At 33.0% G+C, this 18,619-nt stretch overlaps 1 protein-coding gene across 8 annotated transcripts in view; it reads left to right on the top strand.

The window, feature by feature from the left end:
* LOC132923468 (uncharacterized) overlaps window positions 1-18,619 on the top strand; it is a 206,987-nt gene that overhangs the window by 136,324 nt on the left and 52,044 nt on the right. The gene's annotated exons all lie outside the window — the stretch shown is intronic.

Below are 18,619 nucleotides of genomic sequence, written 5' to 3'. Positions count from 1 at the left end.
TTGCTGTCATCGTTTGATTTTTCCGACAATTGCCCACCTACACAGAACACCATGTCGACTAGACCGTAGTAAGATTCCGATAGTAACAGCGAAAGCTGACGTGTACTTCAAACTGATAATCGCTTTTGACCGTTATAATAAGATACCCATTATGACTTGTATATTATATTGCACGTATATTCGAACATAACAATATTATGTGAATGTATAATGTAGCGTGATGGTGTATGTAGATATAGGTATACAATATATCTACTATTATTATTATTGTGACCGCGCGCAATGCCTTTACACATTATCCGCGTCTGGTCCGTAATTTTGCATAATAATTTATTGTAATAGATAAACAAAAAATAAGACAAAGAATCTATAATACGAAGACGTATAATAATGTTATTTTTTTATAAGCTTACTGGTCTACGATCGATGACGTATATTTTATTTTAACATACTCCGCGTGGATTTAGTTGCGTCTGAAATAATTGTTGACACTATATCTATATTATATAATATAACACGTAACGATTGTCTATATTAACATTGCTTTTATATAATTACATTTTTTAGGCAAATGTTAATTTGAATTTTGAAGTGTCGACACGTCGACACGTCGTACTAATATATATATATATATATATATATATATTTTACTCGTAAGTCACCGGCGCGCGATAATCAATTTATAGTTATGAATTATTATAGTCATTTATCACGCCAAATTGCGTAAATTTTTTGTTCTGTTTAGGGCCATTCTCCCTTTCCAATTTTTTTTTTCTAGTCTTGGTGAAATTTTACATTTAGCAATTACGATAGGTACCGTTTTTCCGTCACTAGCACGACTAAGCATAGTTTCGCAGTTTTATGTTGTACCACGTAGGCTTACTCTCTCCTCCTCCTGTTTATGGTTACTTATCCAGATGTCGGTAACGAAGGTTTTCCTTCGAGATTCAAGTGTTGCGCGTATTATATACCTATACCTATATAATATTAGAGTATTATCGTATCGTCGCCGTCACTTTATCAGGATTTAAGATAAAGCCGAAACCGTAGGATTTTAAAACGCTCACAGAGAAACGTATTTGCGTGCTTTTTATTGTGTGTATAAGTGTGTGTCTGTGTGTGTGTAGCAAAAGAGAATTTTTCTGGCGCCTTTCGCTAACAATTATTGATGGTTGGGGGTGGTGCGAGAGACCCGGTTTTCCCGGCAGTTGCGAATATCAACGCGCGGCTGCGGTGTCAGGCACAAAGCCAATCGCGTAACCCGCATCGGACAGCTAATAAATCGGTCTCTGTCCCGTATATATACCACAACGACCGGCTAGTTGCTTTTACAGCTTTTCGTGCCCTTTCACAGCATGCAGACGTTATAATTATCGGGAGACCTTAATCCCGGGGACGAGAGGGGATGGTGTCGGAAGGCGTGAAAAACAAGCGAAAAAATATATATCTAAAAGAGATCATGTACTTAAGCCATATACCACCATTACCACCACCACCACTGTTTCACTTTATTTATATAATATATACCACTCTGCCGAGTACCAAGGACAGTGGAGTTTCTACGGGAAATCCTTTAAACCACGGCTCTCGTTCCATCTTTTTTCTCTTTACTTTTATCTCTATTTTATCTACCTATATAATATATTATGTATATATGTATATTCTGTTTGAAAACCGTCTAACAATTTACATATAATTATCGCTCTTCACCAATCGTGCCGGTTGTTATCTATTTTCCGAAAGGTCACACACATACAAATATATATTAAATGTACGAAAATAAAATAAACATGTATTGTTTTAGTAGATAGTGCCAAGTTAAATATAATACCATAGTGGGGTAGCTATTATTATACTGTTTTTTTAGATTCACAAAATTGCCAAATGCTTAATTAGAATAAAAATCCGTATTATAATGAATAATGCTCATCGATTTTATCGGTTTAAAGATGTCGATTATTATTTATATAACTCATAATATAATATGCACATACAATAATTATACTATTGATTTTGTTGTATATAATATAAGGTTCCCTAGGAATGGTCTTATATATATATAATATAAACCCAAAATAGAATTATATATTATTAATATGATATTAATAATAAAATTATTTGTTCAAATTGTCTGTATTTATGATTATATACGTATATTCAACTGCTTAATATTTTAGAAACGATTTACTAAACTTAGAATTAAGTTTACTAACAACTATGTTAGCTTCTTGATTTTGCTGATGTTTGATAGTACCAATAATGTGTTAATTTAATATTTATATTTGAAAGAGCTTATTTATAGAATATTATAACTTATAAAATTATATTATTATTGATTTATAAATTTGGCGTAATCTCTCGCCAATATAAATAGTCTATGCACGGGCTTCGAGTTGAAACCACCATTCAGTGTATTTTATTAGCAGGACCAACGACCGCAATTATACGTGGGAAAAAATAAACAAATATGTATACAAATTGCAAAATCTCAATTAAAACGGCACAACCACGCTAAGCGCATAAATCTTGCGGTTTTCACCTCCGTCGCGCGTGGTATCCACATTGACGTATATATACATATATACCTATATGTATAATGTGAGCACGCGTATACTCGCTGTAAAATACATACAATGGACTCGTTTGTGTAAGTGTGCGTATGAGCGTGTATATCATATATGTATATATATATATATATGCAGAAGGGGACCTTTGGTCGTGCGAAACTCGAAATTCTGAAAGTACTCCCCCGCGACTACCATCATCATCCCACCTTCCCACCCACCCTTCGTCATATATATTATAACACCCAGCTTTGAATATTAATTATGCTGGAGATTTTTTCCTGGTCTTTGCACCACGTGTATATTGTTGTGTGTGAATACCGTATATACGTACTACGTGCGTGGGCGTGTAGAAAAGGTAGCACGGGTCATTTATTCGACGCAAATGGGGAGAAAACAAACTCGCCGATGTCGGACCGCTGCTTCTGCAGCTACGGCTACGACGCTTATCCACCGGAAAATCGGAATTGTTTGGGTTCCGGTAGGGCCGACAATGGTAGTGGTGGGGATGGTGTTGTAGGCGGCGAGTTTCGGAGTGGTAGGCGATCTTCGTGCGCCTGCTATGCGCAGCATATCGTATACATATATACGTGTTTATACGTATTTATATTATTTAGGGGAAGGTGAATTATATCGAGAAGCATAAAATGCAGCCCACACGCACACAATATATATAATAAATATAAGGACCAGCGGCCATGTCAGCGTTAAATCTCACGTCGTTAGAAAGGTGCGCGTGTGAGCGTAAATGTATATAATAAAAATAATATAATAATAATGTCACCGGGTCTGCCGTAGACGTCCCTCTGCTTCCACGTCTAGTATATAATATATAGATATATGTTTAAAGTGAAATACCGGGCCAAAATATATTATATGTGCGTTCGAAAATAGAAAAGACCCAAAGGGACCGCGAGGCAACGACAGGCAATCCCCTCCCGAGTGGCTAATATATGTTTAGCATCTACATATAGTGCGTATAGCGTATATATAATATAGTCAGATTTGGCCACGAATTACCCCCTTCTTCTTACACTGTATCTGTATATATAACGTGAGTACGCAATGCGTAAATATTATTCTTTAACGACGACGAAGACGCTGGCGATCTATCGTATAATAACAACAGATTTTCAGCAGTAAATTATAACATAATATATTATTCACACATGTGTTAACGGTCGTTTAAATTTATCTATTTTCACGTCACTATGTATCCTGTTGACTAATCGAATTTTAGAAGTTATGTCGTAAAAATCTTTGATTATAATATAATTATTCAACAAAAATTGATGCAATTTGTAACTTTGGTATTACATTTTAAGTCAATGTTATATAATTTGTGGTATTGCAGAACTGTTGGTTATAAATAATTTAGATTATCAATTATAAATTTCTATGTCGCAGTTTAATGAATTATAATAAAATATTTTCTGAAGTAGTTGTAAATAGTAGAACAATTGGAATTCGGACTGTGGGACGTATTTCATACATAACATATTTTACACGCGCATCTTTTAATTCTGTTCTTTCTCCCCTTTACTGATATCGCCCGCTAATGGCTCGGAGCGGTCTTATACGCGTTCTATCCTTCGAGTACGTTATGTGCATTGCGTGTCTAGTGCGTGCTATTCAGTCATACGGGTCAGCGTACTCGTTCACGCGTTTAGTTACACACTGCATACGCACATACTATGTACATACATAGGTACTTGGAGCAATATTTCTACCCCTCAGTTGCAGGTTTATCGTGGTACCTACAACGACGTCGTCTTCGAGATTAATTGGGTGGATTGTTATGTATACGCACTCATCGCGGATAGGTCGTACATCCGTTTTCCATCAGCCGACCGGTGATATAAGAATGGGATGAAAGAGAAGTAGGGGTAGTCTTGATGTCGTTATTTGGGCTCGTAAGTCGTGTGTGCACTGCGAAACACATATTATTTTATTGCTTTTTTTCACGACAGCCTCGAAGAAGAATACGATTTTTGAGGGATAAAAGTTTTCGGGGACGATATATAATATGCAGGGAACCAAACCTGTATATAGGTATATAAACCATTGTTTGCACGCGAGTATGTGGCGTGTTTTCAATAGTGCACGAGAAACCCTAAAGGACGGATGTACATGCCATACTCTGTGTGTGTGTGTGTGTGTGTGTGTGTGTGTGTATAGGAGCTTATGTATAATGTAAAAGTAGTTTTTTATAATATCATAATTCATAATATTATACTATACAAGCATATTTTTTACGAGGAATTGCACCTGGTGCGCGTAGTGGCTGTGTCGATGATGATGATGATATCGCTGTCTTTTTTGTGAGTTTTCGGCAATTATACTAAGTATAATATAATATAAATGTATATATGTAACTAATGTAACATACATTACCTATACGTATATCATACAATACAAAGCAATGCGAAACGTGCTGTAATCGCGTATATAAATATGCATATTATATGTAAAAAGTAAACGTGTCCATATAGTGAGAGTTCTTTGTGAAATCCTTCAAAGACTTTCATGCACCGATAAACGCCATTACCATATTAATATTGTACGAATTTATACTGCCGACTGCTTATAATATGTATCTGTAATTTAATTGACAATATATAAAACAATTAATCATTAAATGAAATTGATTTTATAAACCCTAATAAAAATATTTATTTACTATAATAAATGATTATACATAGAAATAATTGTTTTAAGACGTATATACTACGTGAGTTCTCGTTATGTAGAAATGAGAAAGAAACATGTGAAAACGCGTGAATTTTAGATATACTGCTATAGAACCAATTACTGAGAAGGTTTAACATAATACCTATATAAGAAGGATCAGGTTCTGATGAAGATACCTACATGATTAGAATTGTTTACTTAACTATTGAAGCTTGTCGTTTATTGTCAATTACCGTAATATCGTTCAATTAATATTTTTTGGTTCCTGTGATTTCCACATAATATAAAATATAAATACGTTTATTTTATTGTATGTTGAATGCGGAAAAACGCAGTGGCACATTCTTTATATGATATTGGATAACGGCTAGACAGATATATTAAATGTCGTAAATTTAAAATCACATCTTTATAGACGAAAATAAATATATAAAGCTTTACGATATCGTTTCGCAATATAACTAATATATATTATATATTATATCACGTGAACGATAACCACTGCAATGACTGCAGTCAATCACGTCGATATGTCATACCAGCTATACGATGTGTACTTAATGGGAATTGTGTAGGGGAAGGTGATCAGGTCGTGTGTAAAAACGTCGCAGTATTTTCCCTTTCGCGAGGACGAACCATCGACTGTGAATTATATATTATTATTATACCGCGCTGCATGCACACATTTCGATACGAATGATTGAACACGCACGCACGCACGCACGCACGCACGCACGCACACACGACTATTGCATGTGCAAAAAAACAATATCATAATAACATAATATGACCGCCACATTACGCGGACAACGCACGTGCTGGCACACGAGTACCTATATATATGTATACATGGCTGTATGTAATACTATGTATATAATTTTTTTTATGCAGTCTGATGTAGATCGATGATCAAACATGATTTCGTCGCTCGAGCGTATTTAAAATTCGAATTTATAACGTAACCTAATAATAATCTGTACACATTTATTTCGTAGGATATATATATATTCGATAATCTATAGTTCTAGTTCCCTAGTGGCAGCGAGTAGCGCGTATTAGGTCGACAATGATTCGAACCGATATGTCGTACATAGTCTATTTATAATATAATAATAGTAAAAGTTTACAGACATACATCATAAGTCAAGTAGGTTTTTTACCACTCAGTCATCTGATATCCGTGAGGTTGGACAGAGGTTCGAACATTTTGCGATAAAAGAATTACCATATGACGCACCTATAGACTGGCTATAGTGTCGTATATTGTAATATTGATGTATTATAGTTAAATATATATATAAATAAGCCCAAATTTCTTAAGGGAACTGAAACCTCTCGCATTAATACGTATCTCAAAATGGCATGTATTATAACTTAGTAATATATACTTAATACTATACTTATTAGTTGTTAAATTGAAGGATTATTTGAAAGTGCAACAAGCCTCCCCTTCTATTTTAATCATTGTCTATATTATAGTTATACGATCCGAAGTTGCGGAAAACTGCGTTTGCACGAATTACACTCAAAGCCACTTGTATTTTTTACAATATGTTATTAACACTCCTAGCTTATCCATTTAAAAAAAAATTCAACCACACACAAATGCCTCCGGTGAGCAACGATCTCATCGCGTATTTATTTTAATATACTTTAATATATGGCTATTTGCACATATACTGTATTATTATTATATTCCTGCCTGTATAATTGCAGTTAGACGAATAGACTATATAATAATAATAATAGGTACTTGACATTGTCCCGCGGGCGACCTCTCATCTTGTCTACAAAGGCACGATCTCTATATATTTTGTTGTAAATCATTTAAATTTAATACAGATTTTACGCCATTGCATGCACTGCAAATTGTCAATAAGTTGTATACTGTTATAATGATTGTATTACTGGAGCATGTTAACACATAATATCTCCGTTTTACCTTTGCTTATTTGCCGTTTAGTCGTTGACATTAGTTTGTTTGCCTTTATTTGCATTGGTGCACAGGAAACGTTTGAACATAAATATAGTCGATTTGGATGCGTAAACTTATATAATATATTTGAGGAAACTAATCAAAATGATTGCAGTCATAAAGAAAAAAAAATGTTAAAGAGAAAATCGCGATAAAATCGTTGGCGAGAAACACATCAAATATAACGTAGGTATATATATTATAATCGATTCAGATTTGTTTACGGTACATAAAATACATCGAAAAACGTTTGAAAAATAATTTACGCACGCGTTAGTAGGAAGGTAACTTACTACAGAAAACGATGAGTGCCGAGAAAATTCGCTCTCGACAAATATCCTGCAGTAAAAAAAAACGTCCTGTAATTATCGTATATAATATATACACCCTGTTTGTAATACTCTCTATCAATAATTTGTTTTCATTTAATATTCTTGAAATATGATTTTATTGGAAAATTCAATTTTTATATTCATTATATTTTTTTATTTAAACAAAGTTATAAGTATGTGTATACAAGGGTGTAAAACACTATACTTATATTTGGGTATTAACTATTAATGTCTTATAATAGATAGGCACAGTACGGTAATGATTGGAGCACACGTTGTAATAAAAATAAAAGTTTAAAAAGATGTGTACAGTGTTAGCGCCTGAGCCTGACGCTGTCCATGGCTATGCGCGTTTATGGAGACAATGCTGGAAATGGGGAAGACCGAAGAAGTTTAGCGATCATGCCATTTAACCGTCGACTTCCGAAGTATGTATATATATATATATATATATATATATATATATGTATATACACGAGCACGCCCACTTGAACTTCGATGGCGCGTTTGCCGTTTGGTCCCAACAAAATAATGCATCCTCCCGGGGAGATGTATAATAATATAATATACGCGAACAATAATATAATATGGGCTCCGAGGACAAATTGCCCTCCGAGCCTGTCATAAACATTCGGCGCCCATAATTTAGATATTTTAGACGCGCTACGGCGGAAAGGGTCTTTTATATAGCTGACGGCACTTAGGTCGTCCGCCGTTCGTGTCCAGTGGTAAAGGGAACGGCTGTGGAGAAAGGTTTATACATTTTTCTCCTTAAACGAAACGCCACTCTGATTAAAATCACGCGGCCTATCGATCTAGAGTCCGCACAAGTCGCGCACTATACGGTTGTCCATCCTAGTCGCGACCCTCATCCATCTCCGTCACACGGTGGTGTTATTCGTCTTAATGTCGTTGTTCTCGCCTCGGATTTTCACATTATTTTTCATGATCCGTTGCAGATGTTTTCGATTCTCGCAAAACTAAATCAAGATAACATTTTTAATTTTTGGATTTTTTTCTAATTCCTTAAATAATGTTTTTTGTATAATATATATATTGTGTTTTGAAATTAATTTCGTTAAAAGTTAAGTTAATTATTGTAAAGTTCAAACTGTTATAAGTATAATACGTTTTTTGGTATATAAACTTTATTGTCCAATATCGTATTCATCTGTATAAACAACGTTCTCGCTCAATAAATTAACCATTTGTCGGATACTTTTTTGGATATATAATTGCAGCGTTCGCAGTTAGAATAGTTGAAAATTGTTCGTAAAAGCAATAACGCATTAGAAAGTAATATAAAACGAATGGAAAAAAAAAGTCACCTGACTATAAAAAAAAAGTACGTTTGAGACGGTAGTTCTTATCCAAATAAAAGTTGATCACTCTTTGGCGGGTGCTCGCTGACTTTTTTTTTATTCACAACAACCTAAACAATTTTTAGCGAACATTTCTCTGTCGGTACATCCGGATAGTGAATAAAGGGAAGGAAATAGGTAAATTCTTGAGAATTTAATAAAACATAATTTCCTTTTTCTATATATACACAATTTAGTATTTACAAAACATATACTTCATAAAATCATAATGTTCTATCTAGATACATAAATAAACCAATTTATTTCAGCAAATTAGACAAACAGACATCAAAGAAGGGCTTTTTCGATTTATACACGAATATATATATATATATTATATTATTACGTTTAATATTAAAACATAGTAATAAACTCATAATAGTAGTCAAACGTGTCTGACGATGCAGCCATACGGATCGGGTAATTATTAATTTAAGCGTATTTTTGAAATCCCATTATAGGATTTAAAACATTTACGTTTTTATAGAGATTTTTACATATAAATACACACACACATACTTATAATCCATACATATATATATAAGCGCATACATATAAATATATATATTATAAGCGTCTTATAAACTCGCCACAGTTTTCCATTCCCTGCCTTCACCAACCATCGAGATATATTTTCAGATTCAAGAATATATATAGGTATACTATATAGCTATAATAGAATACGGTTAGTGGTGTACTAGCAAGGTACTACTACAGAACGCACTCATCAACGACGGCTAATTAGCGATGCGATGTTGTTGTGTGTGTGCAACACGATTCCATTAAATATCAGTGCAGCGGAGCGGTAGTAATAATACATATTATTATATCTTGTGCGCATGTACGCATATTATAATTATACCGACGACGACGTTCTCGAGCAGAAATGTCGTCTGACATTTAATTTGTCAACGTACCTACGCCGGTGCACTTTATTTCCACCGTCTCTCTTTGTCTATCCGCGCGTCTGTCATTCTCGCCGTGAAACTCTCTCCCACTGTTTAATCGGCTTATCCCGAAAAAAAATTAGTCTGAGCTCTTCGGGATCGCATTGCACGATGCGTTATGCACTCGCAAACAAAATAACACTATACTATACTTTAATATAAATTCCAGTGGATACCTATCACACATTCGTTACAATTTATATTAATATATACGAAAAAAATATTTCTATGCGGCATATATATCGTCATTGAATTCTCGAATTCTCGGAATCGGACGTTTGCCTTTTTACACAGTGATCAAAAATCAAAAACATTTCAACGCATCATTATAATCTTGCAAAAAAATTGTTTGCCATCATGATAAATTCTTTCGAAAACCAAAATTGTTTAGGTTATTCTATTATAAGAGCCGTTACGTATGACTTTTGATTTGATTCGACTGAATCAATTATAACAGTTCCTATATACCTACAGACTACGGCTTTTACAAAATTGAACGATATACTTATTGGCTAAAATTCTAATCATTTACAGATGAAATTCAAATTCAAATAAAACCAATTTAATTTATCATAGGTATTAGACCTATTAATCCAGTGATCCACCCTTTATCTGAAAAAGAGTATATTTTATTTGAATATATTACTTTTGCGTGACAAGTTTCTAATCGATATATTGATTTATAATGTTTTAATTTGTTTTAATAATAAATAAGTATAGGTACTGCTGTTTTTCAATTGTCAGTTAAATACAATGATTAAAACACAATATAAATATTATACCGTAGGCATTAAACCGGTTATAATTTTACCGACTATATGTCTATATATTACGGAGGCTTACATTATATGTTTAATATGTAAATCAAATAATTAAACGACCCTAATGTACGAGATAAAACGTATTGTAAGAGATTTAAATTCCGTTTTTATTAAATAGGTATATATAAACATTTATTATTATTTTTTCTACCCACAAAATTAAAATATATAGTTAAAATCATTACAAGTTCCGGTATACGGAGGTTATATTATATAGGTAATATATTTATGATTAAATTATGGTCCCTCTTCGTTTCTACAAAAAAAAAAAACATCTTACCTAGTTTTTAAAAATTGTTATTCAACGATCGGTCGTATATAAATAGGTGACGTACTGACGTATAACTACATATTAAATAATATTCAATGAAAAATATAACAAATTTGTAATTTTCATTTATGTAAAGTGAAACAGAATAATTATTTTTTTTTATATATAAAAGCGCATCAACGAATCGTGGTATTATCATATTGGTTTTAACTTAAAAGTACTTTTATCCACAGAATTATCGTATAAATTATAATTATAACTTATAAGCATAAATCCAAGTTAAACTAAATTATACACAACACTCTATTTTTCTTCTAAGTTTCAATAGAATACACTATAGGTAGTCACAATTTCCATATTTATTTTTGGAACAAGAATTTAAAATTTTAAAATTGTTGTTGTTATTACGTAACGACCATGCCTAAAGCTAGCGTCGGTTATTCCTATAGTTGAAAAACTTTAAATCGATCAATTTAAATAGAATGCTTTAAAGCGCAGGTAAAATATCATGTAATATTAATGCCAATGTAAATGCAAATTTGACCTTTTTTTAAATTTGGCGACTGTTTGAGCCAAAAAATAAAAGTAATAAAAACTCCCTACAAACTTTCACGCTCTATTCTGTACTGTTGTGACGTTTAGTGGTATACCTGTATATAGAAGGTGGTATACATTTCGGGCTAGCTAATACATATATTCGGTAACTTCACTTAAGTACGATGAAATATACACAGAAACCGAGTTGGCGGGTCCTACTTGACTACTTTTCGAGAGGTGCGCGTATTATACGTATATATAATAAAATGTATTTGCGAACCTTTTTTTTTGTTATAATTCTCTTCATTCTTTTTTCACCACCCGCAGACGCGCGTCGAGTGGCCGTCAAAGTATTATTTTTAATGTTTTCGTCGAGCTGCACTAAAAGCCAAGCCGTACCCGTTATACTGTTTAACAGGGAAAAAGTGAAATCAATGCTATAGTGTAAGACTCTATATTATATGTACAATATGTGCTTGGTACTTACGGTCGGATTCTGTCACTGCTAACGTGTACACAAAATGTATCTTATATAGTTATTATGGATTGATAGTATAAAATTAAAAAAAAAAGAATTAAAAATGACTATTTTCTTTATTTTTAATGGAAAATTTACCTATAACAATTTCAACATTTTTAAGTATGTGCTGTACGAATAACAAAATTAATTTGATTTTTTTAAATAATAACAACTATTATTGTTTTTAATGAATTTTAATATTATGGTTTTTTTTTTTTTTTAATGTGAATAGTTGAATCATTTTTGTTCAATATTAACGACGATCATCTAATATAAGGCTTTTCTGGCCGTTTATATCGCATTCTGTTAACACCGTATTAGTGCCCACCTGCACGATGAAATAGTGTACTTGTCCAGTACCAGACAAAGCATATTAAGTCAAATTACAGTCCATTTATTTAAACGTTCGTCGATTTATATTGTAGTATCATGTTATGTCATACGCGCACAGACCTTGCGTGCAATGAAACGTTAGTCGAATTCGTTATAATAATCGTTAGCAAGCCAATAAGCTGTTACAGCAAGACTGAGTGCGAGTTAATAAACACTTATCAAACATTAAAAATATATATATAGTATTTGTATATATATCCATAGGTTCGTATTATTTACTTAATTTTATGTGATGGCTAGTGATATATTGACAAGTATAATACACTATTGAACCTTTTTAATTTTTAACATTTTATAATAAGCGAACTGTTAAACTTTTTTTAGGGAAATCTAAAATACGGAAAATTAAAACAAATTTATAATAACAAGTATAATATTTTATTTTAATCAAAACTATATTAGGTAAGTTTATTGAGAGAGTGTAATTAATTAAAAAATGAACTATAGTATTAATAATTCAGCTATTAAACTTTTCATAAAAAAAATCTACCAGAAGTAATTAAAAAAATACCTGTTAACTATTATTGAAAAAAAAGTTGATTTGCTAAATGTTAATATAACTGTATTTAAACATTTTAAAATTTCTATGGGAAATGTTACTGTTAAGAATAAATTAATACGTCTTTTTCTGTTTTTTTCTACTTTTCGCGTCATCGTTAAATAATTTTATAAAAAATAAAAAACCTATGCGTACAATGACATAGGTAATACCAAATATATCTATGATTATAATAACAACATCGTCGTCGTTTGGATGCCTTCATTAACCACACATATTCGTTTCGTCCGAGACTCTCACAAGACCGTTTCGTGTACCGGTAATACGTGTATTATACTTTTACGACCTCTCCCACGAACTATCGTATGTGATATACTATATGGTATAATAATATTATTATATAATGTGTAATGTAATAATAATGATCGTGATCTACCCAAATAGCGGACACGGTAGTACATTACAATAATCGCGGCTACGTTGTTGTATATCGAGATGATGACGCTTGTTTAAGTGTTTGAATATAATAATAGACGATTTTCAAGAAATATAAAAATTTAAAGATTACTCCCTCAGACAAGAATAATTGTTTTTGTTGGTATTTAGCTAAATTATACCGAATGTTTATAATATGATCGAAATATAATCGAAGTTCCTGTACAGCCAAAGTTAATTTGGGTCTTAATTAGGAAAATTTGATTCCAGAATAATAATAATATTATAGCTCAAAATTTCGCGGACGGAATAATATTTATGAAAACCCGTTTTTTTTTCAGTTTCACTACTATTAATTTTGTTCACCCTTATCGTGTCACTGTATAGATTTTGGCGAAACACACGTGCGCTCCGGAAAATCTCCTAAAAAATATAGAACACGCTATAATAATATGGTCTATAAGCCTAGACAAGTTCATTGTTTGATACGTGAGTACGCATGCGTAGAGAGGGATTCGTAGGTACACAATGTTATTATAAAATATTATTATTACGCGCGTGCAGCGTCCCCGCGGCAACGGTGAAATCACCCGCGAGGGAAAAGAACCGCACGCGGCGGTGATATCGTTTCGGCTCGCGCCGAATACAATCTATACCCCGCCTTTACCATATACGTTATTATTATTCACGAAATGTTTGTCGGATCGATTTTTCACGATAGCTCGTCACTATTTGACGAAATCGACGTAGGTACCCAGACAAATTCAAAAGGGAGGGCTAACTCTACGTGTGATAATAATATATATAATATTATGATTATTGATTATAGTAGAAATATGTCAGACTGGACCCGTGAAGTATATAATTCACGAGAATTCTCCTCGTTAATTTTTTAAAAATACCGATTTTACATTTAAATACATTTTTACGACCGTTGTTTAAAAAAAACACACCGTAATAATCATATTGTATAGATACATACTACAGTAAAACCTCGATAAGATGGGATCGCTTGAGACTATGCAATTTTTCCGTGTTAACAGGGTTTCCGCTTTGACCGAGTTCAAAAAAATTAAATTTGAAAAAAAGCACCAAAAACATTTTCCGTATTACCGGGGTTTCCGTTTTACCGAAGTTTCGTCTTATCGAGGTTTTACTGTAGTATTATGAATCAATGTGTGTGCGTGTGTGTGGAAAATGCACGCGTTGTCCAATGATTTTTAATATAACATATATTGTAAAAATGATGTACAATAATAAATAATTATTGTTGTTCTTCTGATTAATATCAATATCAATATCGACCATGTATACGTTACATTTACGTTATTATATAAACTATGTCCCGGGTAGATATAAAGAGATGTTTAAACAATATAATATGACTGGTTGAACGGTTTAATAAATTGGATATAAATTAGGTGCAAATTCAGAGGCGTGAAAAAAGATACACGTTTACGACGAACGTGACGTCGAATTCTAATTATAATATATCAATATTGTAACATTTACTATACTTGACTAGTATACAGCTGCATAAATCTCTGAGATCCAGTGGTCGGTTATCGTTTTCTCTTTGTTGTTGTGGGTCGACTATTACACAATAATGACACAAAATGATATACGAGCTTTGGCAAGTAATTTTTAACAAATCTCTCAATTGTTTAATTTCACACACTAAAAAAAAAAAAAACTATCTATAAAATGTTTAATGAGTTTACATGGCTCATAAGTATATAGGTCTTATAATTGTATTATTATTCTATGGCATAATTAAATAGAGCACGCATATTGTTTTCACTATGAATTTAATCAATATACAATAAAATATATATTATATAGGTTATAGGTATATATTACCTATATATATATTTAGTACCATAATAACTAATAACTATTTCAATCCGTACTCATGTGTATTTTATGTATTTTGTCGCTACCTCCATAGTATGGAAACGGTGTGGCTTATGTAATATATAGCTTGTCAGACTGAATCACGTCGACCGTGTGATAAACATAATAATTAATATAATATACCTGCATAGTACGTTGAACATACGTTGATATGTAATATTATAACGACAAAATAAATATTAACTCGGAAATAATATTATATTAAGTTTTGTGTACTTCCACGTAAATCGTTATTTAACAAAAGTCTATTCTCAAAAGTTTATTGAATTCCGTCGAGCTTATTATTACAATAGAGCTGGGTATACGAGTATGTATATTAAAGTTTATATCAATAAACATACCAAACTTCGTTAAAAAAAAAAAAAACTTGATTTATACAATTATTTGCTGATACGCGCGTATTATGTTATTATTATAGTATGGTAATCGATTATTGGTTTAGAATTTTAAAAATAAATATCGGTCGCGTGTGAGAAACGGGTAAAATACTGCGACCCACCCCGCTGATATACCCGCCTACAGGATATTGACGACATGCGATTTTAACGTGGAACAAACAATAATCAGTTAAACAAAAAAACTCGTCGACGGAATCATATAATACTCATCATATATATTATGTACGTCGAGCTAATGTATTATATATATTTTATAACAATACTTGTACGCACTCGGAGTACCGGATAATGTATGCGTATTTCCGAGCTGCGATCCTGGTGCAATAGGTACCCACAACATTATATATTACCATTATAACCGATAAATAGTATAAGCATAAAACCTCGTTTCGAATAATAACTTATGCACGTCTGCTGCAGTAGGTCGTTGAGTTTAAATAATTGGCAGGAAATTAAAAAAAAATAAATCTAATAAACCATCAAATGTACGATGTAATACGTATTATTATTATATGTTCATCGCGGTTTTGTGTGTCGTTGAAAAAAACGAAAACGCGACTACAACGTGTCAGTTGTGAGTTCCCCGTCGACTTCAGCTTTATTTTTTTGTTCGTTATTTATATATTATTGTTCCGCCGCACGAAAACGACTAACATCGTCCAACGGTGCAACACCGGGCTGCGTGTATGTAATATATTTTATTATTATTATGTACACGTAGAACCGCGTTTTTAAACCCTCGACCCAGGCAACGCTGAAGCCGCGTATAGGTTAATGATACGCTGTCAAAACCATTATCGTATCAATGAATGAACATTAATACGTCGTTCTGTAGTGCGTAATTAAACAACTACCATCGTTCTATATTATATTATACATAATATGAGCTGTATAATATACTATGATATATATACAGGGTGGGTGATTGCTGTAAAGTAACGTCCGACACATTATATATTTGATTTTGTTGTACCTTCGACGTAGTTGTGTTTTCGGAGGAGGAAAAGTATTTTTTATACATTTGGTAGTTATATAACATTATAGAATGATGCTAAATTTTCGTAATGAAATCGCTCTGTGTCATAATATAAAATATACTTTTATAAAGGGAAGGAAGGTCATCATATGGATGGAATCCAACCGTTTCCGCTTCGTATATTATTGTATTGTATTTCATTATATTTTTTTCATTTTTGAGACGGAGAGAGTAGGCTCGATCGCTATTCGTGTGTCTGAGTTCTTAATCTCAAGTAGATATCAACTTAAACATGATATGTTTAGGGAATAATTCACGTATAATATAAATGACGACGACTTATAGTTTTTAAAGTATGCATTTAGGCTAAACAGCGGTAATCGTTCGACAACAGCTACGTATTATACTATTATACTATGCGTAATTCGTGACACTGAGTGTTCATCAAAATAAATACCTATAATATCGTACATCATAGTTGTTTCTTAAATTTTAAGAATAATAGTTAAGTACCTACTATATTTTTTCCTATTGTACCTTTTATACACATTCATGCGTCTAAAGTTGACGAGTAAGTTACTCGCTGACGACGGTATGACAACGACTGTAAAGTCGATACGGAGGGTGATTTCAGAGGTGGTGATGCGCGAGCTGCGAGGAAAAGGGAAGTTACGGCGACGAATCGTATAAAAATCGTCGTCGTCCCTTTCGCATATATACGAGTATATATATATATATATATATATACAGTGACGTATACCTATATAATGTTAGCACCATACAGAAGAGAGAGGAAATCGAATTTCGGTTCGTTTTATCATGTCAATGCGCGTCCGTCCGCCGTCAGTGCCGCCGCGTAATCTCGCCGTAAACGCACCTGAGACGGATTTCCAACCCCTTGTTACCGACGGCGGAAGTGAACAAATAAAACGCTCCGCTGTACACCCACCATGCTACTTTGGCCTCCCCGAGACGCAATACGTACATGTAATGTATATATATATATATATATTTGAGTATTTATATTTTATAGAAATATATATATGTTATATTTACAGTTATATGTTTATATTATGCGTTTGAGTTAAAACGCCGTTGGAGGGGCTTAGACTTATGCGAGGTCCCGCGCATCGGATTAATACACCTGCTTCGGGATGTCGTGTTTTCCCCTTATCGTCCACGCGGAAATCTACGAACGGAATACGTACGGTTGACATAATACGTACACGAATATACCTATGTAGGTATATATTCAAATGATATTATACTAAGTGATAAATTAAGGAATGGATTTGGTTTAGTATAATGAATTATTTACATACTTCTCTATTTTTTGGTACATTTTTACCTCGCTTTGTGACTCAATATATTGTACCTGCACATAATGTGTAATGATTATCGGCTAATTTTGCGGCATGCATCTCGCAAATTCCTGCAGCCACAACTGCAGAGGAGCGTTAATTATATCTATATAATATAAATCGTGTATAAGAAACAATAAACCAGCTTTATAACAATTTCGTTGTTTTATCGAATCCCTGGTCGTATTCATCCCTTTTTGTCTGGGAGTTCCGAAATGTATCGGCTGAACGAACAAAGAACTCAGTCACGTACGTATGTGTATAGAATTTTCGTGGGCCTAGGGATTTCAAGAGAAAGTTTATCTTTTGTTTTACTAGTGTCGATGGAATAAAACGGAAGGTAGAACACGCGTGCTGTAAATGTTCCATTGCAGGCGACCAGAAGCTATTGAAAATCACTAACACATCGGACATAATCGACTAAGCCACTTGCTTAAAACAGCCCTTTTTCTCTCTCCCGATTAGTCTTGACTTCTTGCGTGGAAAAATTCGGGGCCCAGACTAGAGTTTTTAGAATACACGATAATGACGACAACGACAACAACAACAAACTTCGGGTGGTTAGGGAAAACGTTGTCAGATTACCCTTTTCTCTCAACAAAAACCATCAGACGACAATAAATT

Source organism: Rhopalosiphum padi, chromosome 2 (assembly GCF_020882245.1).
Source record: "Rhopalosiphum padi isolate XX-2018 chromosome 2, ASM2088224v1, whole genome shotgun sequence".
NCBI classification, from domain to species: Eukaryota; Metazoa; Arthropoda; class Insecta; order Hemiptera; family Aphididae; genus Rhopalosiphum; species Rhopalosiphum padi.
Note: the sequence above shows the minus strand (reverse complement) of the source record. Positions and strands in the feature narration are given on the sequence as shown.